Source organism: Gekko japonicus, unplaced genomic scaffold (genome assembly GCF_001447785.1).
Source record: "Gekko japonicus isolate JY-2015 unplaced genomic scaffold, Gekko_japonicus_V1.1 scaffold1659, whole genome shotgun sequence".
Classification (NCBI taxonomy): domain Eukaryota; kingdom Metazoa; phylum Chordata; class Lepidosauria; order Squamata; family Gekkonidae; genus Gekko; species Gekko japonicus.
The window spans coordinates 323,446-335,761 of record NW_015167100.1 but is presented as its reverse complement, the minus strand read 5'-3'; the positions used below and the strand labels follow the sequence as shown (position 1 = coordinate 335,761).

The window sequence follows — 12,316 nt, the reverse complement described above, 5'->3', positions numbered from 1 at the left end:
GCGGTCTTTGTAACAAAGAAACAAAGCAGCGGGGGGGGGGGGGGGGGGGGAGACGGGAAGAAAAGGGACCTTTCCTCGTGTGTGTGTGTGAGGGGGGGAGGGGGGGCAGTGCAAGACCCAAAACAGAAAGGAGGGGGGGTAGGCAGGGGGTGAGAGAGCCCCCCCCCTCCAGTTCCTTCCCTGCCCTTCTGGCAGTGGCAGTTCCCCCTCCTGCACGAGAGACCGCCCCTTTCTGCACGGCCCCGCGAGGTTTCCTCCTCTCAGACTAGGGGCTTGCCAACTCTGGCTTGGGAAATTCCTGGCAATTTGGGGGTGGGAGCTAGGGGGGATGGAGGTTGGGGACGGGAGCAGCCTGAGCGGGGTATAATGCCATAGTGTCCATCCTCCAAAGCAGCCATTTTCTCTGGGGAACTCACCTCTGGAATCTGGAGATCAGCTGTAATTCTGGGAGATCTCCAGGCCGTGTCTGGAGGTTGGCAACCGTAGTTCAAGAGCCAAATGGGCCTCAGGATAGAACCAAATATGGCTCTTATTTAAAAAAAAAAAACACGAACAGATCTTTTAAGTTATGTTCTGTTGGAGGGGAAGTTAGAATAACCCGTATGTGAAAAGAATGACAGGCAAAATTGTTATGGGACTGGAGGGTGTCTTAGTGCCAAGTAGGGTTGCCAGCCTCCAGGGGTGACCTGGGGATCTCCCGCTTTTACCACTGATCCCCAGCCAACAGAGATCAGCTCCCCTGGAGAAAATAGCTGCTTTGAAGGGTGGACTCTTGGGATTGTACTATGCTGAGGCCCCTCCCATCCCCAAGCCACACCCACTCCTGGCTCCGCCCCCAAAGTCTCCAGGTATTTTTCAACCCAGACTTGGCAACCCTAGTGCCAAGCTAGAAATTCCTTGAGGACATTCAAGTAGCTTCGGATTCCACAGGCGCCCATTTAGGTAGAAGAGGCTGTGGAAGGAAAGGAGTGTGATGCTGATGGGGAGATTTCAGGCCGTGGGGAGGAGGGAGCAGATGCTGGAGGGGAGAATGAGTGGGGGCTGAGGGAGAGGTCTTGCGGAGAGAAGGGGGAATAGATGGGGGAGGGAGGAGTGGGGGGCTGAGGGGGAGATTCTGGGTGGGGGAGAAGGAGGGAACAAATGCAGGAGTGGGGGGCAGAGGGGGAGATTGGGGAAGGCAGCAGATGCAGGAGAAATGCTAATAGAGAAGCCTGGGGGAGCTGGGGTGGGTTTAAGGGTTTTTTTGGGGGGGGCAGGCCCTGGGCTATTGGAAAAACCACACCAAACAGAAAAGAAGGAAAAGGAGGATTATCTGAGGAACCTGACCCCAGTAACAAGACTGCAACCTTTGCATTTTGAAAACTGATCCTTTTTCCTTTTTTACATACAGTGTTACGTAAAGTCTGTATAGTTTATATTTTATACAGCTCTTGCAAGGTTCCTTTGTTTAAATTGCCGGTTGACTACTGTTATAACATTATATCGATACTTTTATCAGATTATCTGAATCCCCAGTTTGTTTGTTTTTTAAGTAATGCTCTCGCCCTTTTTGTTACAGAGATGGGCCTTTCCCCTTATATCTCTGCAATGAAATGGGATGAAGGCATTGCCATTTTGTAAATGAAAACTTAACATTCACATATTATAATTGATACTGATACTACCCTACTCAATTTATGATTTCTTTAAAGCAAGGAAGCCTTGGTGGTGGTGTATGTATGGGGGGGGGGGGGGGGTTAAGGATAAAGGGGAGAAACCCCTGTGTCGCTGCAGGGAATCCACACAAGCCCATCCCTGTGAGTGTATCTGTCAATCAGCCTAAATTAGCTGTGGGACGTGACCCCTTTAAAAAAATATGTCCTTTTTACACTAGGGCTCGCATAGAAAATATTATATGCTGTAACCACATCCCTGTGAGTTTCACTAAGACATTTGAAAGCTCTGAATCATTGCAAGCATGTATAGAGTGAAGCATCTGTAACATTTGTCTGACCTGGAGGAATCAGGGCTCTGGTATGGCCAGTTAGAAGAGGAAAGCTTCATTGGCATCATCTGGGCAGGGAAACTGTGGAGAAACCTGCCATGTGGAGGGGAGAGGCCGTAGCTCCATGGTAGAGCATCTGCTTGGTATGCAGAAGGTCCCAGGTTCAATCCCCAGCATCTCCAGTTAAGGATTAGGTAGCTGGTGATGTGAAGGACCTCTGCCTGAGACCCTGGAGAGCCGCTGCCAGTCTGAGTAGACAGTACTGACCTAGAGATGTGAAGGCCCATTTTTTTCCTGAAGCCTTTTTTGTTTTTTTCCGAAAAATTGGAAAAATTGAAAAAAGAAAAGAAATATATAGATATATGGTATCAGATTGATCTAATTTCTGTGCACTGAGGACAAGCAAGTCCTAGGTTACAAACTGAACTCTCCAATGCAAGAACAAGATGCATTTCTTCCTTTAGGAGGTGCAATTGTCAGAAGAAAATAAAAAAGTTTCAGTTTTGTTTTTGCATGTGGGTGGGTATTCTGTAATAATTGTTTGGATACACTATATTTTTAATATGCTAGTTGTGATAATTTCATGCCAAGTAAAAATGTCCATAGTCATATTTTATGTTCCTAAAGTAACAGAATGACTTTCAAACTAGAAAAGACAAAAGAAATGCTAATTTTTTCAATTCTTCCGAAAATTTCTGTTTCCCCCCGAAAAAAACCGGGGTTTTTTCCGAGCTTCAAAATTTCCGGAAATTTTACATCTCTATACTGACCTTGACAGACTAGTGGTCTGATTCAGTAGAAGGCAGCTTCATGTGATCACGTGGAAGGTCTGTTGCTGGTAACACGGTTATGGCCACTGCAGCAGCATTGGGGGAACCACACATTCTTGTCCCTGTGTGGAAACCAGCTTAGCTGCAGGGTCTATTCAGTGTCAGTGCTGGATGCAAGATGAGACATAGTCTCTGCTTGGCACGTGTTTAAATCTGAGTCTCAGACCTGGTGCGTCTGTGCAGGAGGAAGAAGTGGCCAAGATCCGAGGTGGTCTCTTTAAGCTCTTTCCCCTTGCTTTCTCCACATGTGCTTTTACTCTCTCTGCTCAAATCTCCCCAAGACAGGACAGCAGCACAGCAAATAGAGACCAAGAGAGCAGAATCTTTCTCCTTGCAGTGCTAGTTTTCTGCATGCAGGGAGTTTTTCCACTATACAAAGAAACATTTATCTGTGGAAAGCTTACACTGGGTGTTCTCTACCTGCCTCCTCAAGCCCAGCAATCCATTCCCTCCCCTCAGGGCTCTGCCACCTCATTTCCAGTATGTTCTCACATGAACACTATTGAGATATATGTCAGAGTGATAGAGGTAGCAAGCAGTTACTATAGATCAGTTTGATCTGTCTGTCAGACCTAGCTGTAATGATGTAATTACAGCCAGGTGTATTCTAGCAAGTGTTACTCTTTCAGGGCTTGTTAGAGTTAGTGATTGCATCACCCTGTTAGAGATTGGCTGGGGTTTAGCATAATAGCTATCAGTTTAGTAAGCTGGAGGGGACTTAGTTCTCATAGAGTAAGGTACGACATGCTGTTCAATAGCCTGTATAAAGGTAAAGGTTCCCTTGCTCAAAAGCCAGTCGAATCCAACTCTAGGGTTGCGGTGCTCATCTCCGTTTCAAAGCCGAAGAGCCAGCGCTGTCTGAAGACGTTTCCGTGGTCATGTGGCCGCCATGACTAAACACCAAGGCACACGGAATGCTGTTACCTTCCCACCAAAGTGGTACCTATTTATCTACTTGCAATTTCTTGCTTTTGAACTGCTAGGTTGGCAGGAGCTGGAACCAGAGATGGGAGCTCACTCCATCATGCGGCACCCGGGTCTCGAACAGCTGAACTACTGACCTTCCACAGCCTGCAGTTCAGTGTCTTAACCACTTGAGCCACCGCAGCCTGTATATATTCACCTTTATAACTATATAAACTCTCTGTGCACCTTCATAACCGGTCAGTCTCCCGCTTCTTATTTACAACACCCAATAAACACATGAAGCTGCCTTATACAGAATCAGACCGAACTGGTCCATCAGAGTCAGTATCGTCTACTCAGACTGGCAGCGGCTCTCCAGGATCTCAGGCTGAGGTCTTTCACATCACCTCCTACCTGATCCTTTCAACTGGAGAGGCTGGGGGTTGAACCTGGGACCTCCTGCATGCCAAGCAAATTCACGGCCACTGTGTCATGGCCCCTCCCCCGAGTTGTGTGGGGCAAGCTGGAGGGTCTTGTCCTCCCTCAGAGGGCAGGAGAGAGTGGTGTGGCTAGAGACAGGGTCAGGGACTCATTTTCCCAGAATGGATTTGCAGAGGTTGGGAGGAAACATTTCAAGGAGGCGAGGAGGGTCAAATCAATAAGGAAGGTGAGACCACCCTTCTGAGCAGAGAGAAGTGGGGCCAAACACCCCTGAGCCTTCATAGATCAAATGCAGTATCTTGACTTCCATCTCCAAAGCCAATCCAGAGAAAGCTCAAGATTGAATTGCATCTGATAACGAAGCTCAAGACAATGCATCCACCTGAACTGAACCGAGACCTCGGTTTCCCGTCTCATTACCAAAGCTGATTTCTCCGTGCCGACTCTCTCTCTGCATGTCACACCTAATCCAATCACACCTGCTGTTGTCATTCACCTGCTATTGTCATTTGGCATCTGAAATCACTCCGCGTTCCGATATATAGGACAGATAGACTCCCATTCTAGCTGTATCTGAAGAAGTGAAAGCTCACGCCCTACCACAAATTTTATTAGTGTTTAAGGTGCGGTGGCTCCAGTGGTTAAGACGCTGAGCTGCAGGCTGTGGAAGGTCGGTAGTTCAGCGGTTCGAGACCCGAGTGTGCTGCATGATGGAGTGAGCTCCCATCTCTAATTGCAGCTCCTGCCAACCTAGCAGTTCGAAAGCAAGAAATTGCAAGTAGATAAATAGGTACCACTTCGGTGGGAAGGTTACAGCGTTCCGTGTGCCTTGGTGTTTAGTCATGCCGGCCACATGACCACGGAAACGTCTTTGGACAGCGCTGGCTCTTCGGCTTGGAAACGGAGATGAGCACCGCAACCGTAGAGTCGGACTCGACTGGCTTTCGAGCAAGGGAAACCTTTACCTAAGGTGCTACTGGACCCTTTTCTATTAATCCAGAGAAAGGTTCACTGAAGGGACTGGCACAGAAAATGTGTCTGTACTAAAAAGGCTTTCCCTCTTTCTTTCCTTCCAAGGCGGCAGCAGAAACACACCCTTGAGGCCTCCTCCGCCATCTCCTCTGTGTGGTGAAGGGGAAAGAGCGGCCATGCAGCCAGCTCAGGTAAGGGATGGGGTCACTGGGGAGATACGCAGCAGAGTGCAGGGATGCTTCCTTCCCTGTTGCAAGGCTCAGAGGATCGGGCCCCTTACCCTTGGTCCTGGTGCTGGTGAGGCTGGCCACCGGGGAGACAGAAACATGGTGACCTCCCCTATCCGGGATGGGGCCTGCAGAGAAGCCAAACGAGGCCTATGAAACAATGCAGCACCATGAATTGCCCACAGAAAATGATTTGGTCCTGTACCTTATGGCCTCTTCCCCCAAAAGCTGCTGGCCCCCTGTGATTGAGGACAGCCCTTCTGGTCCAAGATATGTCTGGGGCAGTGATCCTCTGTTATCCTTGGTGCTTGGGGGAGGGCAACAGTGGGAGGGCCTCTGGAGTTCTGGCCCCGCTGGTGGACCTCCCGATGGCCCCTGGGTTTTGGCCACTGTGTGACACAGAGCGTTGGACTGGATGGGCCACTGGCCTGATCCAACATGGCTTCTCTTATGTTCTTATGTACCCCCAATGAGGGCTGGGAGGGGGGAGCCAAATATCCCCATAGGGCTCTTCTCCCCTTCTCTTTGTGCTGCTCTTCCAGTGTTAATTGGCTTTCTCTCTCTATGGAATTTCTTTCTAGTGATATAAAGAAATGCTTCCTTCTTCTTCCAGGGTCTGGTGTCCTTTGAAGAGGTGGCCGTGTACTTCACCCAGGGGGAGTGGGCCCTGCTGAGCCCCGCCCAAAGAGCCCTGTACAAGGAAGTCATGCTGGAGAATTTTGGGAATGTGGCCTCTCTGGGTGAGGATCCTTTTCTCCTGGGCTGTGAGGAATGACTGTAAGGAAGTCCCTTAAAATGGAAGAAGTTAATGCATCTAAAAGAAATCTGATGTGGTACCTAATTACGACGGCTAGAATGACTTATGCTCAAGCTTGGAAACAAGAAAAAGTACCAATGGTTTGGGAATGGATTAAGAAGTTACTTTTTATGGTAGAGATGGACAAACTTACAAGGAAATTGAATAGCAAACATTCGGAAGAATTCTTTGCAGATTGGTTAGACTTTAAAGAATATCTAGAGAAAGGTGCTTGGGGGGGGTCAACAGTGGGAGGGCTTCTGATGTCCTGGCCCCACTGGTGGACCTCCTGATGGCACCTGGTATTTCTGGCCACTGTGTGACACAGAGTGTTTGACTGGATGGGCCTTTGGCCTGATCCAACATTGGCGTCTCTTATGTTCTTAAGATTGGGACGTGAAGAATAATTTGTTCTCTTTAGAGAATTATTGAGAATAGAGTTTATAGACTCCGAGATATAGAAAAGTTAAAAACTCATATTTTGAACTATAGGTTACCGGTATACAAACAAGTTATGGTTTTTTTGTTAGAGATAAGAAGAGTTAAAAGAAATGATAAATGGGAGGGGGTGGGAGCACTGCAGGAAGGGCTCTTTTTGTAGCAGGTACTCATTTGCATATTAAGCGACACACCCCTAATGTAGCCAATCCTCCAAGAGCTTACAGTAGCTCCTGTAAGAAGAGCTCTGTAAGCTCTTGGAGGATTGGCTACATTAGGGGTGTGTGGCCTAATATGCAAAGGAGTTCCTGCTACAAAAAGAGCCCTCATGTATTAATTCTAATATTTTTATGTTGAACGTGTTGTAATATTCCTATAATAAAAATTGTTCTTTAAAAAAAAAAAAAAAGGAAGTCCCTGATGGAGGAGGATGTGGTCAGGCTGCCTGACCTGGGCCCAGTAGTGGATCTCTTCAACTCTCCATGATCCTTCCTCTCATGGGGGGGAGGAGGGGGTTCTCCTTGCACACAGGGAGCTCCTACATGGCAGGCCTGTGTCTGGACCCCCTGAGAGGGCATCAGAAGAGGTGTCAAGGGATGCCTTGCCTGGAGAAGGTGTGGTGGTCTAAGAAGGGGCTTCGCTCTAGTCTGGGCTTGGCCTTCCCTGGGCTGAGATGTGGCTGTGGAGGGATCTGTGCTGCCTTTTCTGTCACTTTCTGTCAACCCCTGGGTTGCCATGGATGCTGGAGGGAGGGCCTGGGTGGCTTGGAATGTTCACTTCCGCTTTCTGCTCGCTTAGCCGGCTAGACTTAGAAATGTAACCTTGAGCGCCTGGTGTCGTTTCCCCCTGGGGAGATAGGACCGTTATATTCTGGAGGACTAGTGTGATTGGATCAGAGCCATTAGAGTGTCGGGGTTTTTAAAATATATATATAACTGCTAGCTTTGCGCTCTTTTGGGTTAGTTCTAACACAAAATGTTATGAGTCTGGATACCTTCATTGTCTCAATAAACCTTTATTCTTATGAATGACTGGTGTTGGGAACTGATTGCTCCAGGGTTCTGGCACTTTTGCTCTCAGCTAACACTTCCATCTCAGCTTGGCAGGGAACAGGCACAGAATGGCCAGGGCAGCCATACAGATGATTCTAGACTTCACTCCTATTTTTTGTTCTAAAAGAAACTTGCATTTTCTGCAGTTGTATATTTCTGGTGGGACAGAGTCAGTCAGCTGCATTGGAATTGTTAGATTTTTTTGTGCGCTCAGAAGGATCTTAATGCTGTTTGTTTTCCCTGATGAACAGGACATCTGATTGCCAAACCTGACCTCATATCCTGGCTGGAAGAGGAGGAGCAGTTCTTTCCACTGAGCTCTGATGAAGAGGAGGGGCTGGCAGACAGGTGCTTAGCGGTGTCGTGGGAAGGTATGTGGCCTCTGCCCTTCCTTCCAAGGGCTGGTTTGATCTGTGTGGCCTTCTCTTCACAGCTGCTTCTCTTCAAAAGAGCTTTGTTCGGCTGTCAGTGCTGAAGTTGTACCTGCAGATCTCGAATTTATGAAAATGGGCAACTTCCTTCTGCAAAGTGAGATCACCTATGCAAAGTCAAGCTGCAGAGGCTGAGACTTTCAAGCCAGGGTGTTTCCCAACCCTGTTTTTCCTGAGGTCCCTTAAACTGGAGATGCCAGGCCTTGATCCTGGGATGTTGTAAACATGAGAAGAGCCCTGCTGGATCAGACCCATAGTCCATCTAGTCCAGCACCCTGTCTCACACAGTGGCCAACCAGTTCCCCTGGACGGCCAACAACAGGGCACAGAGGGCCTTCCCCTGATGTTGCCTCCTGGCTCTGGAATTCAGAGGTTTAGTGCCTCTGAATGTGGACGTCCCCCTCAGTCACCTTGGCTAGTGGCCATTGATAGACTTCTCCTCCATGAATCTGTCTAATTCTCTTTGAAAACTGTTTATTCCTGTGGCCATCACGACATCCTCTGGCAGTGAATTCCACATTCTAATCATTCTCTGTGTAAAACTACTTTTTCCTTTTATCCATCCTGAACCTAGTGCCCATCAGCTTCAGTGGATCCTCTTGAATTCTAGTATTTTGGGAGAGGAGGAAGAAGTTCTCTTTGTCAACGCTCTCCACCCCTTGTATAATTTTAAAAACCTCTATCATGCCCCCCCTTAAATCATCCCTTTTTTACTCTGCAGAGTCCCACACTGTTCAGCCTTTCCTCATAGGGAAGGTGCTCCAACCCCCTAATCATCTTGGTTGCCTTCCTCTGTACTTTTTTCAGCTCTACAATGTCCTTTTTGAGATCTGGTGACCAGAACTGTTCACAGAATTCCAGATGAGGCAGTGCTATAGATCAGGAGCATTATAATATTGGCCGTTTTATTTTCAATCCCTTTCCTGATCATCCCCAACACAGCGTTTGCCCTTTTCACCACTGCAGCACACTGGGTGGACACTTTCATTGAGCTGTCCACTACAACCCCAAGATCTTTTCCCCTCTCAGTCTCAGCAAGTTCAGACCCCATTACCTTATCCTTGAAGTTGGGATTTTTTGTCCCAATGTGCCTGCAAAGCAAAGCAGATGCTTTACAGCAGAGACATAACCAAAACCATCTCTAGACACCTTTCGTATGAACACTGGAAATCTGCTGCAAAATTGGAGGGGCCAGAGTGCCCTTTCTATAGAAATCATACAGGTGGTTGATTTGTGTTTGTATTGATGTGTGGTCATGGTCTTGGTTCTCATTGGCACGTTTTGAATTTAGGGGAGTGAAAGGTAAAAAAGAAAACCCTGCAAATATCGGGACATCAACCATGCTTGGTACAGGGAAACTATGGAAAAGTCAACAATGCTCTCTATGGGAAAGGTCAATTTAGGGTGGGGTGATTAGATTACCTGCCCAGAGTACTAGCCTGATATAAGAGTACCAGCTGGTTTAACAATAGACTGAGCAGAGGCCAGATGGTTTTCTCAGGCTCTTGACTGGATCAGAGTGGAGAAGGAAAGAGAGATGCCCAGGTTGGGAAGCTTGCTTATTGTCTTGAAAGCTTGAGTCCGTTATTCCATAGCCAGGATGTGTGAGAGCTCTTCAGACTTGAAACAGAAGTTTTGTTGTTGTTGTTCAGTCGTACCCCATGGACCCCATGTTGTTCCTTGCGACCCCATGGACCACATCACACCGGTCCCGCCTGTCTCCCGTCGTCCTCCAGAGTTTGCTTAATCTCATGTTTGTCAGTGTACCTCCTACAATATCCCATTAAGTGGGCTCCTTCCTTTTTAGAGTGTCCAGGGGGAATTCCTGCCAATTTCAGGACCCCTAAATTTAATATCAAGCTGAATATATTATCCAAGCCTCTGGCAGTGTAGCCAGAAGATCTTTAGAGGTGAACAACTATGGGGGTCCTGTGTATTTGTATTAGGGCATCTTTTGTACAAGAAGATATTGTTTCAGCGTGCAAAGAATGAATTACTTCTAAGGGGTTATTTCCAGCATCCTATTTCCTAACCCTCGCCCAGGTGCCCTCCAGCCTCAAAACCCTCACTCTCCATGACAGCAGGAGAGCTATCAACAGAGTAGTGGGACAGTTCTAACCAATGCTCTCTCTAAGCTGTGGAGTTTTGTGAGCAAAAAATTCTGTTTTGTGAGCTTCTGGCATTAAAGTTGTGAGCGAGCGATTTGGTTACTGCATGAATTAGTTTGCTCTGGAGCCATCCTTCCTGAGCTAAGACAAAAATGCGTGAGCTGGAGGCTAAAGAACTGTGAGCTAGCTCACACTAACTCAGCTTAGAGGGAACACTGGTTCTAACAGGTCCTTAAGGGTCTCATCCACGTGTCTTTCTTTCTCAGCTCCTCCAGGCTGGCAACCCTACCCTCAAGGGAAAGCCAAGAGCCCCATGCATCAAGCACAAACCCACAATGTCTGCCCCAAGGACAGATATTCATACATGAGGCACTCTTCGTGTTCCTGTTTAAAGACACTGAATGTCTTGTGCTTGTCTCTTGCTCCAGTGCTAAATCCCTACATTTCTCTTCCTCTGTTATCAGGTCTGTTCGCCCACGCCACAGGTTGCTGTCTGCTTTCTGCAAGCAAACAATTTTTTCCTGAAAAATTGAACATTAATATACATTGGAATACCGATAACAGAAAGAAAATATATAAATGTCTGAAGTGTGGGAGAGACTTTGGGTGGAAAGATAGCCTGAATTCCCATCGAAGAATTCACACAGGGGAGAAGAAACATAAATGCCTGGAGTGTGGGAAAAGCTTCAGTCAGAGTGGAAGCCTTACTTACCACCAAAGAATTCACACAGGGGAGAAACCATACAAATGCCTGGAGTGTGGAAAAATCTTCCGTCAGATTGGAATCCTTACATCCCATCAAAGAATTCACACAGGGGAGAAACCATACAAATGCCTGGAGTGTGGAAAAATCTTCCGTCAGATTGGAAACCTTACTTCCCATCAGAGAATTCACACAGGGGAGAAACCATATAAATGCCTGGAGTGTGGAAAAAGCTTCAGTCAAAGTGGAAACCTTACTTCCCATCAAAAAATTCACACAGGGGAAAAAAAATATAAATGCTTGGAGTGTGGGAAAAGCTTCAGTCACAGCTCAAACCTAAATTTACATCTAAGAATTCACACGGGAGAGAAACCATATAAATGCCTGGAGTGTGGGAAAAACTTCAGTTGCAGTGGAAGACTTACTTACCATCAAAGAATTCACACAGGGGAGAAGAAATATAAATGTCTTGAATGTGGAAAAAGCTTCAGTAGGAATGGAAACCTTATTTCTCATCAAAGAATTCACACAGGAGAGAAACCATATAAATGCCTAGAGTGTGGAAAAACCTTCAGTCACTGTGGAAATCTTACTGTCCATCAAAGAACTCACACAGGGGAGAAACCATTTAAGTGTCTGGAGTGTGGAAAAAGCTTCCGTCAGAGGGGGAAACTTACTTCCCATCAAAAAAATCACAGAGAGAAACCATAGAAATGCCTGATGTGAGGACAGACATTGCGTCAAAGTAAATTGGGCAACAAAATGAAAACAGTATAATACCTTCAATACATTATGCAGTAAAACTGCCTACAATTGTGAGAGATGAAAACTACAACCTTATTCCCTTTATGCAAATACCATCTTCAACAATTGGTTTTATACATTCTGTGGCATGGTGAGATTGTGGGAGCCTTCCTGACCATATCAGGCAGTCCATTCCCCCAAGTGGGAGTCACAAGCGAGAATCCTTCTCTATGGACACCCGTTGATCCCACCTACTGGCGTTGTTCAGTGGAAGATAATAAGAGAGCCAATCCTGTATATATGTGGGATATGTCTCTTTCACTCTCTGTCTCCTTTTGTGCTGCTAGAGTGGAATCTTCAACAAGGCCTCAGATATCTACTGACTTAGACTAAGTTAGAGGGCCTGGCTTTAAACTAAATGGGTCGCGGGTGTATGTGTATTTTTAGGGAACTGTTTGCTATTGGGCCTTTTCAGTTACCTTACAATGTGTTTGGTCTTTTTCTTTCCACTGTATTTGCTCTGAGCCTTATGGGCTACATTTTATTCAATGTGCATGCTACTATTTCTGTAGTAAAAGCCTCTACCATTCTTTGTTCTAATCTGAGCGTTTGTGGCTCGTGTTCACTGAAATGAGCATTGCACTTCAATAAACTATGTAATACTTTCAGTTAAATAAAGGAGTC

At 46.7% G+C, this 12,316-nt stretch overlaps 1 pseudogene; it reads left to right on the top strand.

Annotated features, from left to right (window-relative positions):
* LOC107111888 overlaps positions 1-12,056 on the top strand; it is a 38,877-nt pseudogene extending 26,821 nt beyond the window's left edge.
* The last annotated feature ends 260 nt before the right edge of the window (positions 12,057-12,316 follow it).